We start from the raw sequence: 23,430 nt of genomic DNA, 5'->3' as shown, positions 1-23,430 counted from the left end.
GATTTTATGACATTTTCCGCTTAAACATGAAGTCAGATTGCTACAGATGCTTTAAAGAGAGACAAACGGAAATAGATGACACGTGTTTACAGCCGGGGTGCAGTGGCAAAGATACTGTTGCAGCTCATCAGGAAGTGGTTCACTAGGATAAGCCAATCCTGTTAGTTCAATTTGCATGGGGGTTTTTTTGGGTCAATGGACCACAGAGGAAAACGAAAAAATTATTTTGGTCACACATTTTTCTTTTTAACACCTCATTTATTCAGTTTTCAATTATTTTTGCTCCTTTATATTTTCTGTCTCTCTGTGTGATGCCTGCTCAGAGTTCTGATAAAGTTCAACCCATCAGCTCCCTGATTTACTCAGGTTCATAATGAGAGGTGTACATGAGTAGGAGGAACTTTCAGAAACATTAAATACCAAATCCTCTTCAGGAATTAAACCAACAAACGAAGAGGATCATAAGTACTGTTCATGTACAAAAAAAGAACAAAACTTGTGGCATTACGCATTTCTCTTTGTTTTTCCCAGAAACCAATCGGGTCACTACCAAAAGGTTGTTGGGGGTTGGGTAGTATTCAGCAAGGTCACAGCCAGCGCAACAGCCTCACTAGTTTTGGTAAACGGTTAGATTATTGCAAAGCTTGTTAGTAAGGCGTAGGGGGAGCTGGGTTGGGTGCTGCATTAAGAATGTTGAGATTACTTACCTGGTAATCTTGTTTTCCTTAGTGTAGACAGATGGACTCAGGACAAATGGGATAGTATCCGCGTGCTAGCAGTTGGAGACGGATCTGACGTCAGCACGGGGGCGTGTATATATCCCCACAGGAAGCGCAGCTGTTCATTAATCTTCCTTGCAAAAGCTGTTATGGATGTGTGTACTGACGCTCAGTGAAAAGTAAAGAAAAAAAGTGAAAACAGGCCTCCCCTGACCGATTGACAGTGGCTGGAGACCGCCAGCCTTCCCAACCGGAAGGCATGGACATTGGCAGAGTGTACGCTCTTAGGAAAACAAATGTCAAAGGCTTACCTGGAATCGGTGAAAACCCATGTACACAGGCAGCTGGGCGGGATGCTGAGTCCATCTGTCTACACTAAGGAAAACAAGATTACCAGGTAAGTAATCTCAACATTTCCTGGCGTGTAGCCAGATGGACTCAGGACAAATGGGATGTACCAAAGCTTTACACCCCGCCTGGGCGGGAGGCTGCCTGAGGACCATGTAGTACCGCCCTCGCAAAAGCCGAGTCCTCCCTGGCCTGGACATCCAGACGGTAGAACCGAGAAAAGGTATGGAGGGAGGACCATGTCGCCGCTTTACAGATGTCCGCCGGTGACAGCATCCGGGATTCAGCCCAAGACGCCGCTTGGGCTCTGGTAGAATGAGCCTTAACCTGTAGAGGCGGAGCCTTCCCAGCCTCCACGTAGGCGGCTCTGACAACGTCTTTAATCCAGCGGGCAATGGTGGGCCGAGAGGCCGCTTCACCTTGCTTCTTCCCGCTGTGTAGGACGAACAGATGGTCTGTCTTCCGCAGGTCTTGAGTCATTGTCAGATACCTGGGCAGCAATCTGCCGATGTCGAGATGGCGTAATAAACGGCCTTCTTCAGATTTCTTCAAACCTACCGTGGTAGGCAAGGATATGGTTTGGTTAAGATGAAATTGTGAAACCACTTTAGGGAGAAAGGAGGGAACCGTCTGAAGATGGATAGACTCCGAAGTGATACGTAGAAAGGGATCACGGCAGGACAGTGATTGTAGTTCAGAGATGCGGCATGCGGAGCATACGGCCAGCAGGAATACCAACTTCAGGGTTAGAGACCATAGAGACAAGCCCCGAAGGGGTCGGAAGGTAGATCCCGCGAGGAAATCCAGAACCAGATTAAGGTTCCATAAGGGTACAGGCCACTTTAGTGGCGGACGAATATGCTTGACGCCTTGCAGGAAACGAGAAACATCAGGGTGCTTGGCGATGGTCTTGCCACCTCTCCTGGGCCCATAGCACGATAGTGCCGCTACCTGAACCTTGATGGAGCTGAGGGAGAGACCCTTCTGAAGCCCATCCTGCAGGAAATCCAACACAATAGGAATAGTGGCGGCATGTGGACTGGTGCCAAGAGAGTCGCACCATGCTTCAAAAATTCTCCAGATCCGTACGTAGGTGAGGGATGTGGAAAACTTGCGAGCCCGGAGGAGTGTATTAATCACAGGCCCCGAGTAACCCTTTTTCTTCAGTCGAGCCCTCTCAATGGCCAGACCGTAAGAGAGAACTGAGCCGGATCCTCGTGCAGAATGGGACCTTGACGTAGAAGGTCCCGGAGAGGAGGCAGGGGGAGAGGCTCCCCTGCCAGTAGGCGTCTGAGGTCCGCGTACCAGGGTCTTCTTGGCCAGTCCGGGGCCACCAGAAGAACTAGGCCCTGGTGTGACCGAATCCTGTGGATGAGGGTACCCAGTAGAGGCCATGGGGGAAAGGCATATAGGAGAGTCCCCGGAGGCCACGGCTGGACCAGAGCATCGATGCCGTGCGAGCACGGGTTGCGTCTGCGGCTGAAGTATCTGGGTACCTGAGCATTGGACTTGTCTGCCAGTAAATCCATGTCCGGAATCCCCCAGTGATCGACAATCATCTGGAAAGCTGTGGGGGACAGCTGCCACTCGCCTGGATTCAGGCTTTCTCTGCTGAGGAAGTCTGCTGTGGTATTGTCCTTCCCGGCAATGTGGACGGCAGAGATGTCCCGCAGATTCGCCTCTGCCCAAACCATTAGTGGGGCGATTTCTAGAGATACCTGTCGGCTTCTGGTTCCGCCCTGACGGTTGATGTAGGCCACCGTGGTGGCGTTGTCGGACATCACTCTGACAGCTCTGTGCCGCAGCTGTGGAGCGAAACGAAGGCAGGCCAGTCTGACTGCCCGGGCTTCCAGGCGATTGATGTTCCATGTGGACTCCTCCCTGTTCCAGCGCCCTTGCGCGGTGAGTTCTTCGCAATGTGCTCCCCAGCTGCTTAGGCTGGCATCCGTGGTGAGCAAGATCCACGTGGGCTCGGACATCCTCGACCCCCTGCTCAGGTGGTCGGACCGCAACCACCACCGCAGCCGGGTCCGAACACGGACCGGTAGAGGGAGGTGCGTGGAATAGGCTCGGTGATGGGGGCTCCAGCGAGAGAGCAGGGAATGCTGAAGTGGTCTCATATGGGCCCGTGCCCAAGGCACCACGTCCAGGGTGGATGCCATGAGACCCAGAACCTGCAGATAATCCCAAGCTAATGGCCGACTGGTTCCCAACAGATACTGGATACGCTGCCGAAGTTTCAACTGTCTCTTGGTCGTAAGACTGACCGTGTCCGCCCGAGTGTCGAACTGTACCCCCAGATACTCTATGGACTGGGAAGGCTGTAGGCAGCTCTTGCTGAGGTTGAAGACCCAGCCCAAGCTTTCCAGAAGGGCGATCACCCTGTCGGTCATCCGCAGGCTCTCCACTCGGGATTTCGCCCTGATCAACCAGTCGTCTAGGTAGGGATGGACCAAGATCCCTTCCCGCCTGAGTGCCGCCGCCACAACTACGATCACCTTGGTGAATGTCCTTGGGGAGATGGCCAACCCGAAGGGGAGAGCTCGAAACTGGAAGTGGCGGTCCAGACCCTTGAAGCGTAGGTAGCGCTGATGATCTGGATGTATCGGAATATGAAGATAGGCTTCGGACAGGTCTAATGCCGTGAGGAACTCTCCGGGCTGGACTGCGGCTTTGACGGAGTGCAGAGTTTCCATGCGAAACCGCGGTACCCGTAAGTACCGATTGAGGGATTTGAGGTCCAGAACAGGCCGAAAAGTGCCCCCTTTCTTGGGTACTATGAAATAAATGGAATAGTGTCCAGAATTCACTTCCCAGGCAGGCACTCGGAGGATGGCGTTCAAGGTCAGGAGCCTCGTCAGGGTGGCCTCCAATGCTGCCTTCTTGAGCGGGGAACATGAAGACTCCACAAACTTGTCCGGAGGAAGATGATGAAAGTCCAGATAATACCCCTCTCGGATAACTGCGAGGACCCACTGGTCCGACGTGATCTCGACCCATCTGGGGTAGAAGAGGGTCAACCTGCCCCCTATGGCTTCGTCCCCCAGATGAATCGGCAAATTCTCATTGTGGGATGCGACCGGGACCCATGCCCGGCCCGGCCCCCTGTTTGCGCAGCCTGGACCGAAAGGACTGATTCCTGGCCGGAGGACGCGGCGTCTGATAGCACCCTCTATATGGAACAAATCGCTGTGAACTCCTGCCCCTGGAGGGCCGTGGAACGGAGCGCTGTCCCCTCCTGGACCGGTCTTCTGGTAGGCGAGGCACAGGAGAGGCACCCCAGGTAGCGACTAGCTTATCAAGGTCACTGCCAAACAGAAACGAGCCCTGAAAAGGCAATTTGGTGAGGCGAGACTTCAAAGGTGCATCAGCGGACCATGGCTGGATCCATAGGTGTCTCCTGGCGGCCACGGAAGACGAGATCCCCTTAGCCGTGGTTCGAACCAAATCCGATGCGGCATCGGTGAGGAAGGAAAGAGCGGGCTCCATGTCAGCCGCCGGAGTGTTGTTCCGGACCTGAGACAAGCAGGCACGAGTGACCACCGTGCAACAGGCCGCAATCCTCAAAGAAAGAGCTGCCACCTCAAAATTTTGCTTCAGAATGGCGTCCATCCGCCTGTCATGGGGCTCCCTGAGGGCCGTACCCCCTTCCACAGGAATGGTAGTGCGCTTGACCACAGCGCTAATCAAGGCGTCCACCTGAGGGCAGGCCAGCAGGTCCTGGAGAGCCGGTGCCAATGGGTACATGCCTTTCAGGGCCCAGCCCCCTTGAAATGAGGCCACCGGTGCTGCCCATTCCAAATCAATGAGTTGCTGAGCCGCCTGCAAGAAAGGAAAATGGCGGGCTGTAGGACGAAGACCTTCCAGCAGGGGTTTCTGCGCAGAAGGAATCGAAGCACTGGGACCAGTGATATCCAACTCCACCAGACACTGAGACACGAGGTCCGAGAGGTCCTCCTTAGGGAAAAAACGCCGCATAGTCCTATATGGCGCAATCCCCGGGGGGAGGTCCCCTTCGTCCGGGAGTTCGGACTCGTCCAGCGAAACCTCCTGGTCCGACTGATCGGGACTGTCCAGTGGCGGGAGGTCCCGCTCCCGAGAAGGCTATGAGGGCCCAGGAACAGGATCCCTAGGGGCTGCCATCATGGTGGCAGCCGCAGCATGTGCCGTAGACGCCGCCACCGCAGGAACCGCAGCAACCGCCGGAAGAACAGGCGCAGCAGGGACCGTAGGGCCTGGACGCGAAGTCGTCTGCATCTGGACAAAGGCATGAATTCCCTGAAAAAGATCCACCCAGGAAATGGAAGCAGCCTCAAAACGCCGGGGTACAAGCTCCCCCGGGATTCCTGAGCGGTCGAGACTGCCTCCCAAATCCGGTGTAGCCGCAGGTGAACTGTCAAAAAACTGCGGCTGAGATTGGTCCTGGCCGGAGGGTCCCCCAGCCGCCGCACATTGGGTACATAGGGAGTCGGGGTCAGTACTGCGCGTGGCATGAAGGTGGCATGTAGAGCAGAGGCCTAGAGCTGAAACGTCTAGGGCAAGCGGCGGCGCCGCTGCGGCCGTGGCCGCAAGCTGATCCATTAGCAAAATATAGCAAGCGTGCGCTACTTATGCGGCAGCAATCGGCTGAATAGAACAGGCGCACAATAACAATAGTAAGCGGCAGTAATAGGCGCTGAATAGAACAGGCGCACAATAGCAATAGTAAGCAGCAGCAATAGGCGCTGAATAGAGCAAGCGCACAATAGCAAGAGCAAGCGGCAGCAAATAGGCGCTGAGCAAAACAAGCGCACAATAGCAATAATAAGCGGCAGCAATAGGCGCTGAAAATAACAGGCGCACAATAGCAACAGGCTGTGGCAGCAAGAGGCGCTGAGTAGAACAGGCGCACAATAGCAACAGTGTGCGGCAGCAATAGGCGCCGAGCAGAATAGGCGCACAATAGCAACAGTGTGTGGCAGCAATAGGCGCCGAGCAGAATAGGCGCACAATAGCAACAGGCTGCGGCAACCACCAGCAACGGCCAGAGGCACACAGTACTAAGCAGGTAGCAATATACACATAATGGCAGTCAATAGATATACAGCAGCAATATGCGGCACATACTCACAGTGGCAGCCAATAAGCAAGAACAAGGAGGAAAGAAAGCCGCGCCCATTACAGGCGCGGAATACCTGAGTAAGGCCACAAATGGCGTCCTCCACGGCTTGCCACGCCGCTGGTCCTCTAGATAGCGGAGACCTGGGTGAAGAGACGTACGCCGTACCAAATCTTCAGTGCTGCCGGGCAGGATTACAGGCGGTCTCCGGCTGCGAGGGGAAAGGGCCGATACCTTTCACCGCCGCGGTTGAGGCACTGCACCTGCTACCTCGTCCACGCCGGGAGCGAGGGCCTCGGCGGGACCGAGGACTTTCACCTCCGGGGGACCACGGCAATCACCCCGGGAAGCTCAACTGGGGGGCACGGCCAGAACGGCCCCTGAGGAGCGCGGGGCTCAAAAAGGTGTTGAAGAAAGGTAAAGTAGAATCTAGAAGAGAAGAAAACAAAAATAAAAGTAGTCTTGGAAAGCACGCTGAACCAGCGTGCAGGCACTCCAAACTGCTTTGGAGACGGAAATTACTGAACAGCTGCGCTTCCTGTGGGGATATATACACGCCCCCGTGCTGACGTCAGATCCGTCTCCAACTGCTAGCACGCGGATACTATCCCATTTGTCCTGAGTCCATCTGACTACACGCCAGGAAATGGGAATTTGTATGGTAAATTTTCCCAGTGGAGAAAGGTGAATAGTGGAGAGTCCAGGGATCTGTTCTGGGACCACTGCTTTTTAATATATTTATAAATGACCTGGAAATGAGAACAAGTGAGGTGATCAAATTTGTTGATGACATAAATTTATTCAAAGTTGTTAAATCACAAGAGGATTATGACAAATTGCAAGAGGACCTTGCAAAACTGGGAGACTGGGCATAAAATGGAAAATAAAATTTAATGTGAACAAGTGCAGAGTAATGCACTTAGGGGTAGATTTTAAAACCTGCGCGCGGGCGCAGATTTGTTCGTGCAACCCGGCGCGAACAAATCTACGCCCAATTTTATAACATGCGCGCGCAGGGTCGGCGCACGCAAGCGAGTGCGCTGAGCCGCGCAGCCTGCCTCCGTTCCCTCCAAGGCCGCCCTCGGAGCGGCCTCGGAGGGAACTTTTCTTCCGCTGTGCCTGGAAGCTCAGGCCTCGCCACGCCCCCCAGACCGCCCACACCCCGCCCCTTTCTGCAAGCCCCGGGACATACGAGCGTCCTGGGGAAGAGTAACCCAAATTATAGCTACAAAAAGCAAGGTTCCACATTAGGAGTCACCATTCAGGAAAAGGATCTAGGTGTCATCGTTGATAATGAGTTGAAATCTGCTCAGTATGCAGCAGCAGTCAAGAAAGCAAATAGAATGCTAGGGATTATTAGGAAAGGAATGGAGAATAAAACAGGGAATATCATAATGACTGTGTTTTGCTCCATGGTGCGACCTCATCTTGAGTATTATGTGCAGTTCTGGTCACCACATCTCAAAAAAGATTTAGCAACAGTAAAAAAGGTACAGAGAAGGGCGACCAAAATGATAAAGAAGATAGAACGATTCCCCTACAAGGAAAGGCTAAAAGGGTTAGTTCTCTACAACTAGGAGAAGAGATGGCTGAGGGGAGATATGATAGGGATTTATAAAATAATGAGTGGAATGGAACGAATAAACTTTAATCAGTTATTTACTCTTTCAGAATGTACAAATGAAGTAACTAGGTAATACATTTAAAACTAATAAGAGAAAATATTATTTTACTCAATGTATAATTAAGTTCTGGAATTTGTTGCCAGGGGAGGTGGTGAAAGTTATGGAGTGAATTCTAAAGGCCCGGTGCATGTCAAAACTGGGAGATACGCGAGTATGTCCGGCCGTCGCACACCAAGTGGATTTGAAAAGCCACCCGGGTCACACATATCTCCTGGTACGTGCACAAGTGAGAAATCCCAAAAAAGAGGCAGGTCGAAAACATGGTCTGGGCAGTGTAAGGGTGGGACATGGGCAATCCAGGACTTTTGATAAACAAATCACGGAAAAAGCCCAATTATATGAACTCCAGAAAACCCCAAACTCTAAAAGTGAACACACAAAAATGGTTAACTTGTCATATATTTCAAAAGTGTATATCAAAAAGGTCTATTTTAAATTTTAAATTTTGTAGGACCAACATTGAGTCAGCTCAGTGATATGGACCAAATGACTACTTCATTATATAAAAAAATACAGATCAGTATCAATTTATTTTGTACTCTAGCTACCATCCTAAAAAATGAAAAGACGGTCTTCCAATTAGTCAATTTCTGCATTTGAGACAGATTTGTTCATCAACTACTGAATTTAAATTGCAATTAAGCAAGTTGTTTACACGCCTTTTACGGAGAGGTTACTTTCGGGCAGTGGTTAAAAAAGCCTACAAAAGGGCTTCATTCGCCAATCACTCACTATAAAGCAAGATCTTCGGATTGTAATTTGACTTGTGTACTGCATTTCACAGATTGTGCAAAGGATATCATGGGGATTTTGCAGACACATTGGCCAGAACTGGCACTACATGAGACCTTTCAAACATTTCCTAGAATTTCTTTTTCCCGTGGGTGCAATATTTGGGATATGGGGGTACATTCTACTGTGAATATTGCCAGTAATGTGTACATTGTCAGCTCAGCCTCTGGCAATTCTCCATGTGATGACTGTGATATGTGCCCTTTAGCTATTCCTGGTTCACAGTGGCAACATCCTACCACGCACTGATCAGTGACACTTCGTTCCAGTACCAATTGTCTATCACAACAAGTCATTTATCTTATCCAGTGTCCATGTAATTTGATTTAAATAGGACAGACTAAAAGGAACATTTGGGTCTGATTGATTGAGCACAAAAATTGTATTAATACAGTTAAAATGACTGCTCCCTTCGTTGCTCATTGTGTACAATTTTCCCACATTTTTCAAGATTTGAGATGGACAATATTGGAACAAGTACACCTGCCCCTTAGAGGGGGTGATATGCAAACGTTTTTTAATAACCAGGAACAATTTTGGAATTTTTATTGAGATATGGTGTCTCCCCGGGTTCTTAATGAAATCATTAATTGGTACTCTTTGATCTAATTGTGCAGAACAACTTCAAGTGGTATTTGTTTTTGAGAATTTAATTTCTATGTTATTTCTGTACTGTTGATGAACTCTTCCTGTTTCGCCATGTTTTTTAGAAATCAATGAGACGATAAGGGGATCGACTATTGATGAACGGCATCAGTCTAAGTGGACTGACCATTTGTGAGCGGCATTACAAAAAGATCAAGCCCCTTGAAGCAGATGATGATTGAAACATGAATACGACAGGGTATCACTTAAGAGTGAATTACAAGCTAAGTATTTCTTTAATTCCTTCACGCTCAACTTTAATAATAATTTGGACAGATGATAAGGGTCATTTTTATGTGCAACAAAAATCTCAAAAAAATATATTAAAGTGGACTCTTGCGTATGAGCAGCTCCCATTTATGTTATGACCTTTTGATATATACTTATGACCTTTCTGATATAGACTTTGGAAATATATGACCAGTTAACCATTTTTGAGTGTTCATTCATTCCGGGACTTTAATATGAGTAAGTATTTACGCACACAAGCGCGTGCCAGAGTCCCCTGTCACGTAACTGTACCACTGCTATGGATTGCATGTAAGTAATACAATAAAAAAAATCTAGGCTAGTCAGAGGGATTTTTTTAAGGGTCAGAGACTATTAAACTTGAGGGGTTGGGAAGTCCTGTTCCTTAACTGGTTGAACTGAGAAAACTCCCTATGGTGTCGGCGTGCGTCCCTTATAAAATTCCTCACGTGGCAGAGGCGGCATTTGCATGTACAAGTGCACATCCATATACAGTTGTGCGCACATGTATGTGCATTCAGCCTATTTTATTGCATGCGCACATATATGCACATATGTTATAAAATGGCCATGTCCTTTCTCGCGAGCCAGCATACGCACATACATGTATGGCTGCATGCCGGTATCAAAGTTACCATCTATTGGTGTAGCTCTGTTTAAAAACAGTTTGGACAAGTTCCTGGAGGAAAAGTCCATAAACCATTATAAAGATGGAGTTGTAGAAATCCACTGCTTAGTCTTGGGATAAGCAGCTGGGAATCTATCTAACCCCTGGGATCCTGCCAGGTACCTGACCTGGATTGGCCACTGTTGGAAATAGCATACTGGATTTGATGGACCCTTGGTCTGACCCAGTATGGCAAGTCTTTTGTTCTTATATTGCCTCCAGATTCTTCTGGCATCCTGACTCCCCACCTAACTGCTGGCAGCAGCTCACCTAGAGAAGTTTCTGGAATTCTCACAACCCCTCCTGGTAGAGAACACTAGAGAAAGGGGTGCCCCAGTGTATACCACTCCTTTCATGAGGGTATAGATTTGCATAAATTATACAAAGGCACATTGGGGTAGATTTTTTAAAAAAGCGCGATCGCGTACTTTTGTTTGCGCAGCAGGCGCAAACAAAAGTACGCTGGATTTTATAAGATACGCGCATAGCCACGTGTATCCTCTAAAATCCTGGATTGGTGCACGCAAGGCTGCCGATTTTGGGCAGCCTGCGCGCGCCGAGCCGCACAGCCTGCCTCCGTTCCCTCCAAGGCCGCTCCGAAATCGGAGCGGCCTTGGAGGGAACTTCCTTTCGCCCTCCCCTCACCTTCCCCTCCCTTCCCCTACCTAACCCACCCCCCTGGCCCTATCTAAACCCCCCCCTTACCTTTGTTCCTAGATTTACGCCTGCGAGAAGCAGACGTAAATCTACGTGCGCCAGCGGGCTGCTGGCGAGCCGTCTTCCGACCCGGGGGCTGGTCCAGAGGCCTGGACCACGCCCCCGGGCCGGCGCCATGCCCCCGGTCCCGCCCCCGAAACGCCGCATCATCCGGTCCCGCCCCCAACACGCCCCCGACACACCCCCTTCGAAAACCCCCGGGACCTACGCGCATCCTGGGGCTCTGCGCGCGCCGGCGGCCTATGGAAATAGGCGCGCAAGGCCCTGCTCGCGTAAATCCGGGCGGATTTACGCGAGCAGGGCTTTTAAAATCTGCCCGATTATGTACAAGAGCATTCAGAGTTTTCTAAAAACTGAAGCATCCTGCAATATTAAAATTGTATAAGGAATTTCCACCTTTACTCCTGGACAAGTAACTGTTCTGGAGGGCTAGCTATGGAGGTCCTCTTAACCAGGCAATGATTATAAAATGAAATATTAATGGACCAATGGCTCATTCCTCTCTAGGGAAAGTTGAGGTGCATTATGCTACAGGTCTAGATTGTTATATTTATTTATTTATTTATTTGAGGTTTTTTATATACCGAGGTTTAGCAATAAGCCTTCACCCTGGTTCACAATAGAACAACTTGTTACATAGAACGGTCAAAAAAAGAACAAAGAAAGGTTACATATAACGGTAAAAGGGATTATGAATTTTACTTACTATTATATTGAGATTTTGCCATTATATCTTATTGCTATATTGTATTATTATGTTATAGAAACATTACGGCAGAAAAAGACCGTATGGCCCATCCAGTCTACCCATCCGTCCAACTAATTTAGCATTATAATTTCCATCACTTCCTTAGGGATCCCCTGTATCTATCCCATGCTTTCTTGGATTCAGATGCTGTTTTTGTCTCCACCACTTCCACTGGGAGGCTGTTCCATGCATCCACCACCCTCTCTGTGAAAGAAACATTTCCTAAGATTACTCCTCAGTCTACCCACTTTCAACCTCACCTCATGACCCCTCATTCTAGAGCCTCCTTTTCATTGAAAAAGGCTCCCTTCCTGTGCATGGAAACCGTTCAGATATTTGAATGTCTCTATCTTATCTCCCCTATCTCGCCTCTCCTCTAGGGTGTACATGTTGAGATCTTTAAGTATATCCCCACATACTTTAGAACAAAGACCACTGACCATTTTAATAGCCTCCCTCTGGACCGACTCCATCCTGTTTATATCTTTTCTAAGGTGCGGACTCCAGAACTGTACACAGTATTCCAAGTGAGGTCTCACCAGGGACCTATATAGGTACAATATCACTTCCCTTTTTTTCTATGTATGAATTCATTACTAATGTATTTTCTACCAACTTATTTTTGTATTTTACTGCTGTATTGTATTAGTATTTACTGCTGTATTGTATTAGTTTAATGCTGTATTTTGACTATTATATTGTTATGAATTGCTTTGGGACAAAGTATAATATAAGAATCTCATCTATTCAGGATGCTGGAGAGCTGAAGAGGAAAACAAAAACTGATTGGATAAGGAGGAATATCTTGCAAGCGCTCAAGTTTTTACGCTGGAAGCTGGGATATATCCTTAGTGGTGTTGACCAGAACAACTGGCAGACTGTTGTGATGATGCTGCAGGACAAGCCCACAAGCAGCCTCTTACCTCTCCACCAGCCCGATGCCACCATTGGAGCCATGGTCTGACACCACCGACACCTGTTTGTCTTCGGCCCGAGTGCCGCCGGCGTTTTTTATCTTGCAACAGGAGTGCCACAGACACTTCTGCCTCTGGTGCAGCTGGGACGTCACTGATGCCTGCTTCCTCGCAGCCCAAGCACCACCAGCATCTCTTTTCTTCACGGCTCAAGCCGCCGCTGCTGCTTCTCCTGCCACTGTGGTCTTCATGGCAGGAGTGCTGATGCTGTTCCCATCTCCTTTGCGGCTGGAATGCTGCTGGTGCAGGCTCCTCAATGCAGCTAGGGACACCACCGACTTCTTTCTCCTGCCCTGACACTGACTCCATCCTAGGCGCACGTGCACCTCTCTTCTGGATTTAAAGGGCCTGCGGAGGGAAAAGCCCCCCCCCCGGCCCTTACTAATGATATTATCACCACGGCAGGGGAGAAGAAAAACTGATACTACACGCATATCCAGCATAGCTCCCTGCTTCAACAGCAGGGGAGAAGAAAAACAACCAATAAGGGCTGAATAACATAGTCTGGGTAAAACAAATAAGCATGGGTGTAGCTTGCTTATTGCGGCGGTTACTTCCCTACTACCCCTAACTAATCAAGCTTGATATTTCACTTGGATGCAGCTCCATCACTGCTCTCTACATTAATGGTGGGGGTGGAAGGGAAATAGAACCAAAGAGCTAAAAGAAACAGATAAGTATGAGAAAAAATGTGTGAAGCTTGCTGGGCAGACTGGATGGGCCGTTTGGTCTTCTTCTGCCGTCATTTCTATGTTTCTATGTCCTGTCTTCAGTCCTATAAAAGTGCTTTTCGCCAGTTACTCAGGGCCTTCCCAATGGATCCCATGGTCGCCCATGGTCTCTTCATCCTACAAGGTCTTCCGTGGTCATCTTCTTGTTTTGATGGTCTTCATGTTCCTTGTTGGTTGTTCCTGATCATCTTGCTCCTATTCCATGTTCTGGTTCCTTGTTCCTCGCTGGAGCTCCTTCATGTTCTACGTTCCATTTCCCTGATCTCTCGATGGTCCCTGTGTCTCCAGCTTCTTCTGGCATCTTGATGTTCCAGTCCTCATCTTGATGGTCCAGTCTTCATCTCCTTGTCCTGCTTCTAGGTCTTCTCCTCGTCCACTCTTCCAGGCATGCCACCATCATGGTCCGCGACCAGCCCACGGGTTGTGTAGGGCGCTTCGTGGCATGAAGGCCTGCCTTCAAGTCTGCTGATCAAGTCTCTGGAAGGCCCTTCCTTTTAAACTTCAAGATCCCTCTCTGAATCTGAGTTCCTGAATCCTTGAATCCTGTTCTTGATCCTCCAAGTGCATCCTTCCTGAATCCTTGAATCCTGTTCCTGGTCTTCGGACTGCCTTGCTTCACCATCAGTCTATGTCCAAGAGTCACGCTCAGAGTCTGCTCCACTTCTAGCATGGTCCGCGACCAGCCCATGGGCCTTGTAGGGCACACAACAGTGCAGGACTCTCCTAAGTTGTCTTCATGTTTTCAGTACCAAATCTTTGTTATGTTCCAAGCCTGGAGTCTGCTTCGCATTCACAGTGGTCCGCGACTAGCCCACGGGCTGTATAGGGCACACTGTGGTGCAGGTCTCTATCCACACCTGAATCTTAAATCTGAGTCCGAATCCTGAACCTGAATTGAACCAGCTTCCAAGTCTTCATCCTAGTTCCAAGTCTTCGTCCAAGTTCCATGTCTTGCCATGTCCTGTCCATAGCCTTTGTCTGTCCTAACGCACAAGCCATTCCCAAGCGGCAGGTCTAAAAGTGCTATTGAGTGGCTGGAAGGCTTCCCCAGAGACCAGCATTGTGTTGTTGGGTCTCACTCCGTGCATGCAGGTTCAGCAAAGGCCTGAGTGTGCCTTGTTTCAAGTTCCAAGCTACGTTCAACATTCCAAGCCCAGCCTGTGTCTGGATACGTTCACCTCCCATGGTGCATTCCTTGGAGTTCCACTCTGGGGCCATGCCGTTGTCCAAGGGCTCACTCTCTCTCTCTCTTGAGCAAGCGACCGCATTCCCCAGGCTCGCAATACAGACTGAATGAGCCACTTGGCCTTTATCTACCATGATACTACACATCAATATGCCAAGAATATGAATGCTTGTTATGGGCTGCAAATAGGTCTTGTTTTTTGAATAACCAAAATGTATAAGTTAACTGTAAACTAGATCCCAACCAGCAAAATAATATTTAAAATAGCTCTTAAGAGCGAAGTAGAAAAGCTTCTACAGCAGAATCCTGTCATGGCATGGCATCTTAGACCAGTGCTGGATTTCCAACAATCCCATCCTGATGCCTGATGGTATCTGCTGTGCAAATTTCAAATGGTGGCGGCAAGGACTACAAATACCTCAATGCCTGCAATGCTCTTTAAACTTGAGGATATAAAATATACAATCATGCTTTTCCATTTGCTGAGTTCAAAATCCAAGACATACAAAAGGTCTCCCTCCTTGAACTAGATCTTTTAGCAGCTGCAAGGCAAATAAATATCATGAATATTCACTGGGGATATCCTCATAACCAAAGCTGTCTGTGGTGCTCAAGGCCCAGAGTTCAACCAGAGCATGAAAAGCATAGGTGAGCTATCCTGTGGTTATGCTCAAACTGGTCTTTGGCACCTCTAGTCAGTCGGGTTTTCAGGAAATTCACAATGAATATGCATGAGATACATTTGCATGCACTGCCTCCAACATATGCAGATCTCCCTCATGCATATTAATTAGGAGTATTCTGAAAACTGAACTGCCTTGGGGGTAGGGGACCCAGAAGACTGGTCTGAGCACCACTGGGTCTGTACAGTGACAGGGAAACATGCACATCGGTCTGAAAACACAGAGCCAGAAAACACAGAGCCAGAAATAAGCTAAACTTGACCACTAAAACATCAGCAACCTAAAGTTAGCTTAGTGCATCAAAGGCTAAACTCTAGGATCTCAGCTTTAAATCAAGCCATTCACTTTTGTCATTATCCATCTAAGGCTGAGTTTATGTTGGGACCTGCTCCTGAGGTATATTTAGCTCCAGATGCCTTGGTCATTGTTTCCCTTCTTTGAGGATGAATTGCTAACTGCCATTGATAGGTCTGCTCTTATTAAAAGCAATATTTTGCCAGCAAGTAAGCAAACTGCTTCTTGGTATCCAAAGGATCTTAAATTACTGAAATGAAATTAAGGCGACTCTAATGCCTAGCCCATAAAAAAAGAATTGAAGCTATATTAATGTTCAAAACTTGTCACGTGGGTATGGACTATTAACAGGCACTCAAGAAGTCTAAGATCATATATTTCCGGAAATCTTAGCAAATTTTTAAATAGACCTAGAAAATGATATGCATTTTTTAAACTGTTAATTTCATTTTTAGTCTTACGTAATAACTTTGTATGCCATTTTCAGCAAAAAATAGTGAATATTAGAAAGGAGTTGAATATTGCATTATCTCTTCCATTAGGCTTTGTTTGTGATAATGCTAATCATAAGATTAGCATTAGCATATGCTTCACAAGAGTGGGAACAGAGAGGAGGCTGGTAACTACAGACCGGTTAGCCTCACTTCGGTGGTGGGAAAAGTAATGGAGTCACTGTTGAAAGAGAGAATAGTGAACTATCTACAGTCGGGAGAATTGATGGACCAGAGGCAGCATGGATTCACCAGAGGAAGATCCTGTCAGACAAACCTGATTGACTTTTTTGACTGGGTAACCAAGGAATTGGATCGAGGAAGAGCGCTCGATATCATATACTTGGATTTCAGCAAAGCTTTTGATACGGTTCCGCATAGGAGACTGGTGAATAAAACGAGAAGCTTGGGAGTGAGTGCCGAGGTGGTGACCTGGATTGCAAATTGGTTGACGGACAGAAGACAATGTGTGATGGTAAATGGAACCTTCTCTGAAGAGAGAGCGGTTTTTTAGTGGTGTACCGCAAGGATCGGTGTTGGGACCGGTCCTGTTCAATATCTTTGTGAGCGACATTGCGGACGGGATAGAAGGTAAGGTTTGTCTTTTTGCGGATGACACAAAGATCTGCAACAGAGTGGACACGCCGGAAGGAGTGGAGAGAATGAGACGAGATCTAAGGAAACTGGAAGATTGGTCGAAGATATGGCAGCTGAGATTCAATGCCAAGAAGTGCAAAGTCATGCATATGGGGAGTGGAAATCCGAATGAACTGTATTCGATGGGTGGGGAAAGGCTGATGTGCACGGAGCAGGAGAGGGACCTTGGGGTGATGGTGTCTAATGATCTGAAATCGGCGAAACAATGCGACAAGGCAATAGCTAAAGCCAGAAGAATGCTGGGCTGCATAGAGAGAGGAATATCGAGTAAGAAAAGGGAAGTGATTATTCCCTTGTACAGATCCTTGGTGAGGCCTCACCTGGAGTACTGTGTTCAGTTCTGGAGACCGTATCTTCAAAAAGACAAAGACAAGATGGAGGCGGTACAGAGAAGGGCGACCAGGAAGGTGGAGGATCTTCATCGGATGACGTACAAGGAGAGATTGAAGAATCTAAATATGTACACCCTGGAGGAAAGGAGGAGCAGAGGTGACATGATACAGACTTTCAGATACTTGAAAGGTGTTAATGATCAAAAGACGACAAACCTTTTCCGTAGGAAAAAAATCACCAGAACCAGGGGTCACGATTTGAAGCTCCAGGGAGGAAGATTCAGAACCAATGTCAGGAAGTATTTCTTCACGGAGAGGGTGGTGGATGCCTGGAATGCCCTTCCTGAGGATGTGGTGAAGACCAGAACTGTGAAGGACTTCAAAGGGGCGTGGGATAAACACTGTGGATCCATAAAGTCAAGAGGCCGCCAATGAAGAGTGGGTGACTCGCCAGAATGAGGGCTACTGCCTGGAGTCAATACCCTTATTAAATAAACATACACATGCTTACTGTGACTCCAACATCGCTGTAAGCTTCAACAGCAAGAGGAAATGTGGAAAAAAGGATTCACACTCACAAAGAGGGGAGTAGCTGGCTTGTTACGGCGGTTACTACCCCAAATCAAATAAGTCTGATACTTCACTTTCAATGCATATACACTACAGCATAGTTCTCTGATTCAACGGCAGGGGAGAAGAAAAACCGATACTTCACACATCCAGCAGAGCTCTCTGCTTCAACGGCAGGGGAGAAAATGAGGGTTCGCACTCACAAAACGGGGAGTAGCTGGCTTATTACGGCGGTTACTACCCCAAACCAAATGTGCCTGATACTTCACTTTCGATGCACATCCAGCATGGCTCTCTGCTTCAACAGCATGGGAGAAGACTGATACTTCACGCGTATCCAGCATAGCTCCCTGCTTCAACGGCAGGGGAGAAGAAAAACAACCAATAAGGGCTGTATAACATAGGCTGGGTAAAACAAATAAGCATGGGTGTAGCTTGCTTATTGCGGCGGCTACTACCCCGAACTAATCAAGCTAGATATTTCACTTGGATGCAGCTCCATCACTGCTCTCTACATTAAAACTGGGGGTGGAAGGGAAATAGAACCAAGAGCTAAGAGAAACAGATAAGTATGAGAGAAAAAATGTGTGAAGCTTGCTGGGCAGACTGGATGGGCCATTTGGTCTTCTTCTGCCGTCATTTCTATGTTTCTATGTTTCTATGTTTCTATAAAACAGCAGAAGAAAGAATTTAGCTGTTATGTAAGTGGTATTATGATTTACCTTTTAAACAATTCTCAGCATCCAGCAGAGAAATGCAAAGAAATCACCCCACTGAAATTAATTTGATTTAATAGTTTTTCAAGGAAGTCACTCAGCGAAGTGCTCTAAAGCTTTTTTCTTCATTTGTTTCCAATGCGTCTTTATTCTTAAAAAAAAAAGACAAAGTGCAAGATACTTGGGTTAAGTCTCTTTTCTGAGGTGGCTGGACGCACTGTGAAAAAGGTCATGAACTGTCCACAGGGAGGGAGGTAAGATGCCTGCAACTGCTTCAGGTGGCGCAAGAGCAGTACTGAAGGGTAGAGAAGACTAGCTCACTTCAAGTTCATTTGGTGGATCTGTGGAAGACCCAAAACAAATTTCCTGAATATTCAACACAAAATGGGGCGGATTTTAAAATGGTTATGCGTGTAATCCTTTAAAACCCCTCCTGCGCGCACTGAGCCCATTTTGCATAGGCCATTTTGCATAGGCCCCGGGACGTGCGTATGTCCTGGGGCTTGAAAAAATGGGCGGGGAGTGGACAGGCCGGGGCCGGGCCCGAAGCCTCTGGCACAGCGGTCGTGCCGGCACGAGCAACCTATGCCTGCCCGGAGAAAGGCGCAACTTCATCAACAAAGGTCAGGAGGGGATTTAGATAGGGCTGGGGGGTGGGTTAGGTAGGGGAAGGGAGGGGAAGGTGGGGGGAGGGGCGGAAGGAAAGTTGGCTGCCTTCACATTTCCGTCTTACAAAAGATTTCGGAGCGGCCTTGGAGGGAACAGGGAAAGCCATCGGGGCTCCCCTAGGGCTCGGCGCACACAATGTGCACAAGTGTGCACCCCCTTGCGCGCACGCACAAATCTACGCCCACGCGTAGGTTTAAAATCTGGCCCAATGTGAACGTTTTGCTAGCTGATTCAGAAACCACCGAATTTTGGGAGTTTTCTAATTTTATGGGTAAGCTGCGGATTTTCCATCAAACGTATTTTAGAAAGATTCCCACACCTCTGCTAAGGGTCTTCATCTCAGAGATCTCCCCTCCAGCTTTTGGCCAGTGAGGAAATGCAAGGTGCCGAGTATAACATCTAGGGAAAGGAATCTTTTTTTTTAAGTGTCTCTCTTCCACAGTAACTCCACAGAAACAAAATACCCTGCTCTTTATTCATGAAGGGTCTGAAACAGCTGCAAGTGTTGGCCCCACAGTTATCAACCTGCAGGGGTTCTGCGGTTTTTGCTTGTGATATACCAGTGGAGCCTCATTCCACTTTCATCTGGCCCTCTTTCTTATTCTTGCCTGGTGAAATGTGGTTTATGGTGGCCAAGTGTGCATTTGGTAAACTTCCAAGTTAATCTAGTTCTAAGCAAGGATTAACCCCAGCGCAACCTACAGAGTACCAGCTGTGTGTCAGTACTACTGCTCACCAAGCAGAAATTCTCATTTCAAATGTTCAGGGAAAGAGAGCACACTTGTTCCCCTGCCTTGCTCACATGGCTTCCCGCTACTCAATTAATCAGAATGCATTTTCCTTCCAAGATCTCAGCTGTTTTTCCTACACCGTCTTTCGTAAGACGGAAATGTGAAGGCCACCCTTCAGTCAGGAGATTTCACCATCATTGCGTCTCTTGTGGGGCTGAGCCTCAATTTTTGTCATTCAGGAAGTCAGATCAGCAAGGAAAGACAAACTCAAAGTGCTTTAATGCTAACATTTAATGGGCAGTTTTCAAAACTATTGCATTTATTTACATTTACTGCCTGCTAACAGGACCTTAATGCTCCAAGCAGACTTGGCACCAGTTCTCAAAGGATGCAGGTGCTTTCTGTTTGAAAATTGCCTAAAGCAAAAGTACCCACAGAGGTCTGCACCAGATTTTTCTCAAGGACAATTTTTTTCCCTCCAGAAAACACCCTTAGGTTTGAAAATACAAGACATATACGCATCATTTTTTTACCCCGCCCCGGGAATACCGCTATGTCTACAAATAAACAGTTTCTCTATTATCCTAAGAGGATAAGTTCAAACAACTACACGTAGCAGCATATATGTGCGTATATGGCTGTGTCTATAGATCTATGGTTGAATATTTATTTATTTATTTATAAGACTTATTAATCACTCTCCAGTTTTTACAATAAAAGCTTACAAAGCGATATACATAGCCAATTTAAAATAATAAAACTTTACTCAGGAATATAAGCGCATATGAATGCTTACGCTTACATTGAAAGAGAGCATTTCAATGCATTGAACAGGTAGGTGTATTTTTCCTATCTATTTTACAAATATACGTGCATATACTTTATGGGGCGGATTTTAAGAGCCCTGCTCGCGTAAATCCGCCCGGATTTACGCGAGCAGGGCCCTGCGCGCCGGTGAGCCTATTTTACATAGGCCTACCGGCGCGCGCAGAGCCCCGGGACTTGTGTAAGTCCCGGGGTTCTCCGAGGGGGGCGTGTCGGGGGCGGTCCCGGTCGTCGCGGCGTTTAGGGGGCGTGTCGGCAGCGTTGTGGGGGCGGGTACGGGGGCGTGACTACGGCCCGGGGCGGTCCGGGGGCGAGGCCGCGCCCTCCGTACCCGCCCCCAGGTCGCGGCCCGGCGCGCAGGAGGCCCGCTGACGCGCGGGGATTTACTTCTCCCTCCGGGAGGCGTAAATCCCCGGAGAAAGGTAAGGGGGGGGTGTAGACAGGGCCGGGCGGGTGGGTTAGGTAGAGGAAGGGAGGGGAAGGTGAGGGGAGGGCGTTAGAGGATTCCCTCCAAGGCCGCTCCGATTTCGGAGCGGCCTTGGAGGGAACGGGGGTAGGCTGCGCGGCTCGGCGCGCGCCGGCTATACAAAATCGATAGCCTTGCACGCGCGGCTCCGCGCGTATCTACTAAAATCCAGCGTACTTTTGTTTGTGCCTGGAGCGCAAACAAAAGTAGGCCTATTCGCGGAGTCTGAAAATCCGCCCCTATGTGTGAAAATAAAGTAGGACTTGCGTAAAAATAAGAGTTACACTCACAAGTTTGCATATTTTAAAACATGCACGTGTAATTGAAATTAACCAGTTAATCAGCCACTCCACAAGTTCGCCTAGTCCGTCGTCAGGTCTTCGAGACTCTCCTGGTTCTTCAGTCTGAACTAACCCCAGTTCACCCAAGTCTTCTACCCAGTCATTACTACACAATAACCGTCTGATATCAGTTACGCAAGTAAATAGCAATTTCACGAGTACAGGCTACTTACATCTGTATATGTTAATGTTTTATGCGTGTAACTCTTTAAAAATTCACCTCTAAGGCTGCACTCTAATACCAGATTGTGATTTCCCCTTCAAACGTATGGAATTAAGAATGACTTAACAGTGTATGGGAATATTTTAGCCAGGGTTTGAAAATCCAGTTGCCTGCTCACCTTTGCCACGAGAGTGCACACAGTGGTCCAATCATGCCAATTTGGTAAACCACAAGGAGCATATTTCAGTGATACAATGTCTTAATAAGTCGGCAGCGCAGCTTGTGATGATGTTATCTGTAAAACACGTTTCTTCCCCGCCTATTATGGTGCCAAGTTAGTAGTGATCTGTATCACAAAGCAATAGCTCATGTTAGCCAAACTTTGCATATAAAGATGATACTACCGAGTATTTTATTTCAATCCACTTAAGAAAAACTCCATGCTAGGCTCCCAATGGGCAGGAAGTAACAAAACATATCTAACTTTTCATTTCCACTCTTCTGGCCTCGAGCCCATTCCTACCACTTCCCACTTTAATTCACAATGGAATTGGATACAAAGATGTTGTTGGGCTTTGGGTGGTTTCAGTTTTCCAACTGACTTTCCTCTAACAACACAGAGCTCCTAAGAATAGAACTTTTTGATAGTATAAACAATTGCTACTTCGTCCAGGTCAACCTGATAAGGCTGACCCAGCCCTGGTTTTGGCCACTACATGCATGGAGATGAAGTCCTACTTTTTCTTAGGGAAACTAAGAAAATTGCAACTCTGTGCAGGAAATGAGGTAAAAAACCAGAACTGGCTCAGCTTCTTAGGTCAGCATGGGTGAGGTGACAAACCTAGCAGAATATAGGCACTTTAGCAGTATCCATGTTAACAAAATACAGTTTTCCCAAGGAACACGGATTGCTGCTTTAAGCATTTAAGGGATCCCTGACAGGTCAGGTTTGTTCTCAGATGATACATTAGGGCCTGATTCACAAAGGCTTTTCTCCCATTCTGTGTCTATGGGGAAAAGACTTTGACGAATCAAGTTTATAATGTCTCTATGGAAGAGTACAGTCAATTATCCCTTCTACCCAATGAGATCAATATTCAAAGCCATTTAGCTGGATAACTCCGGCTAAATGGCCACCTTTTGAACCTTTGGCCATTTATCCATCTAAATTATAGCCAGATAAATCATTACCTGACTATAATTTAGCCAGATAAAAAAAAAAAAAAAGAGACATTCCAAGGCATGTTAAAGTTGTGTGGCCAACTTAACTGAATTTCAGCTAGCAGGGTCATTCAATAAAATGCGTTATGGTGTTATTTATTACAACATGCGATGCAAATGCAAATTTTTAAAATGTATTCAAAGGGGTGGGATTGGGGCAGGGTTTGGGTGGGATTAATGAAAATGAGGGGCATTATCGCACCGTGCAAGAGAGAGAGAGAGAGACTCTTTATAACACTATAGGAGGGCCAGCTAGTAACTCGAGGTGAGGTGGTCTAGGGTTTTGAGGCCAGTTTTACATGCGCACTTTCATCACTCCAAATCACGTAAAATCTTCACTGATGTGTACTGTGCTGTTCGTCCGTCTCACTCTGCATGAAAAACTGGACCCAAAACCTTTGACCACCACCAAAACCTCATCTCAAGTTACTAGCTGGTCCTCCTATAGTGGTATAAAGAGTTGACTTCTATGAGAGCCTTATAAAGAGGCTCTCTCTCTCCCACCCCTAAATGTGAGAAATCCCTGTCTGGGCACTTTAATGCCTGGCGTGATATGCGAAGCACTAATATAGTGCACGGTGCAATAACTCTTACATTATCACAGCCACACCCCTTTACCTTATCACGGATGTTATTCATGCAAAAACTATCGCATTCTGATGAATCGAGGCCTAAGTTAGCTGGATAACATTCGACCTGCTTCAGAATGGGG

At 47.7% G+C, this 23,430-nt stretch overlaps 1 protein-coding gene across 1 annotated transcript in view; it reads right to left on the bottom strand.

The window, feature by feature from the left end:
* Window positions 1-23,430, bottom strand: part of FAM222A (family with sequence similarity 222 member A) — a 277,470-nt gene that overhangs the window by 83,384 nt on the left and 170,656 nt on the right. The gene's annotated exons all lie outside the window — the stretch shown is intronic.

The sequence above is a fragment of the Rhinatrema bivittatum genome, chromosome 11 (genome assembly GCF_901001135.1).
Source record: "Rhinatrema bivittatum chromosome 11, aRhiBiv1.1, whole genome shotgun sequence".
NCBI lineage: Eukaryota > Metazoa > Chordata > Amphibia > Gymnophiona > Rhinatrematidae > Rhinatrema > Rhinatrema bivittatum.
The sequence above is the reverse complement of the archived record's forward strand: the minus strand, read 5'-3'. Positions and strand labels throughout refer to the sequence as shown.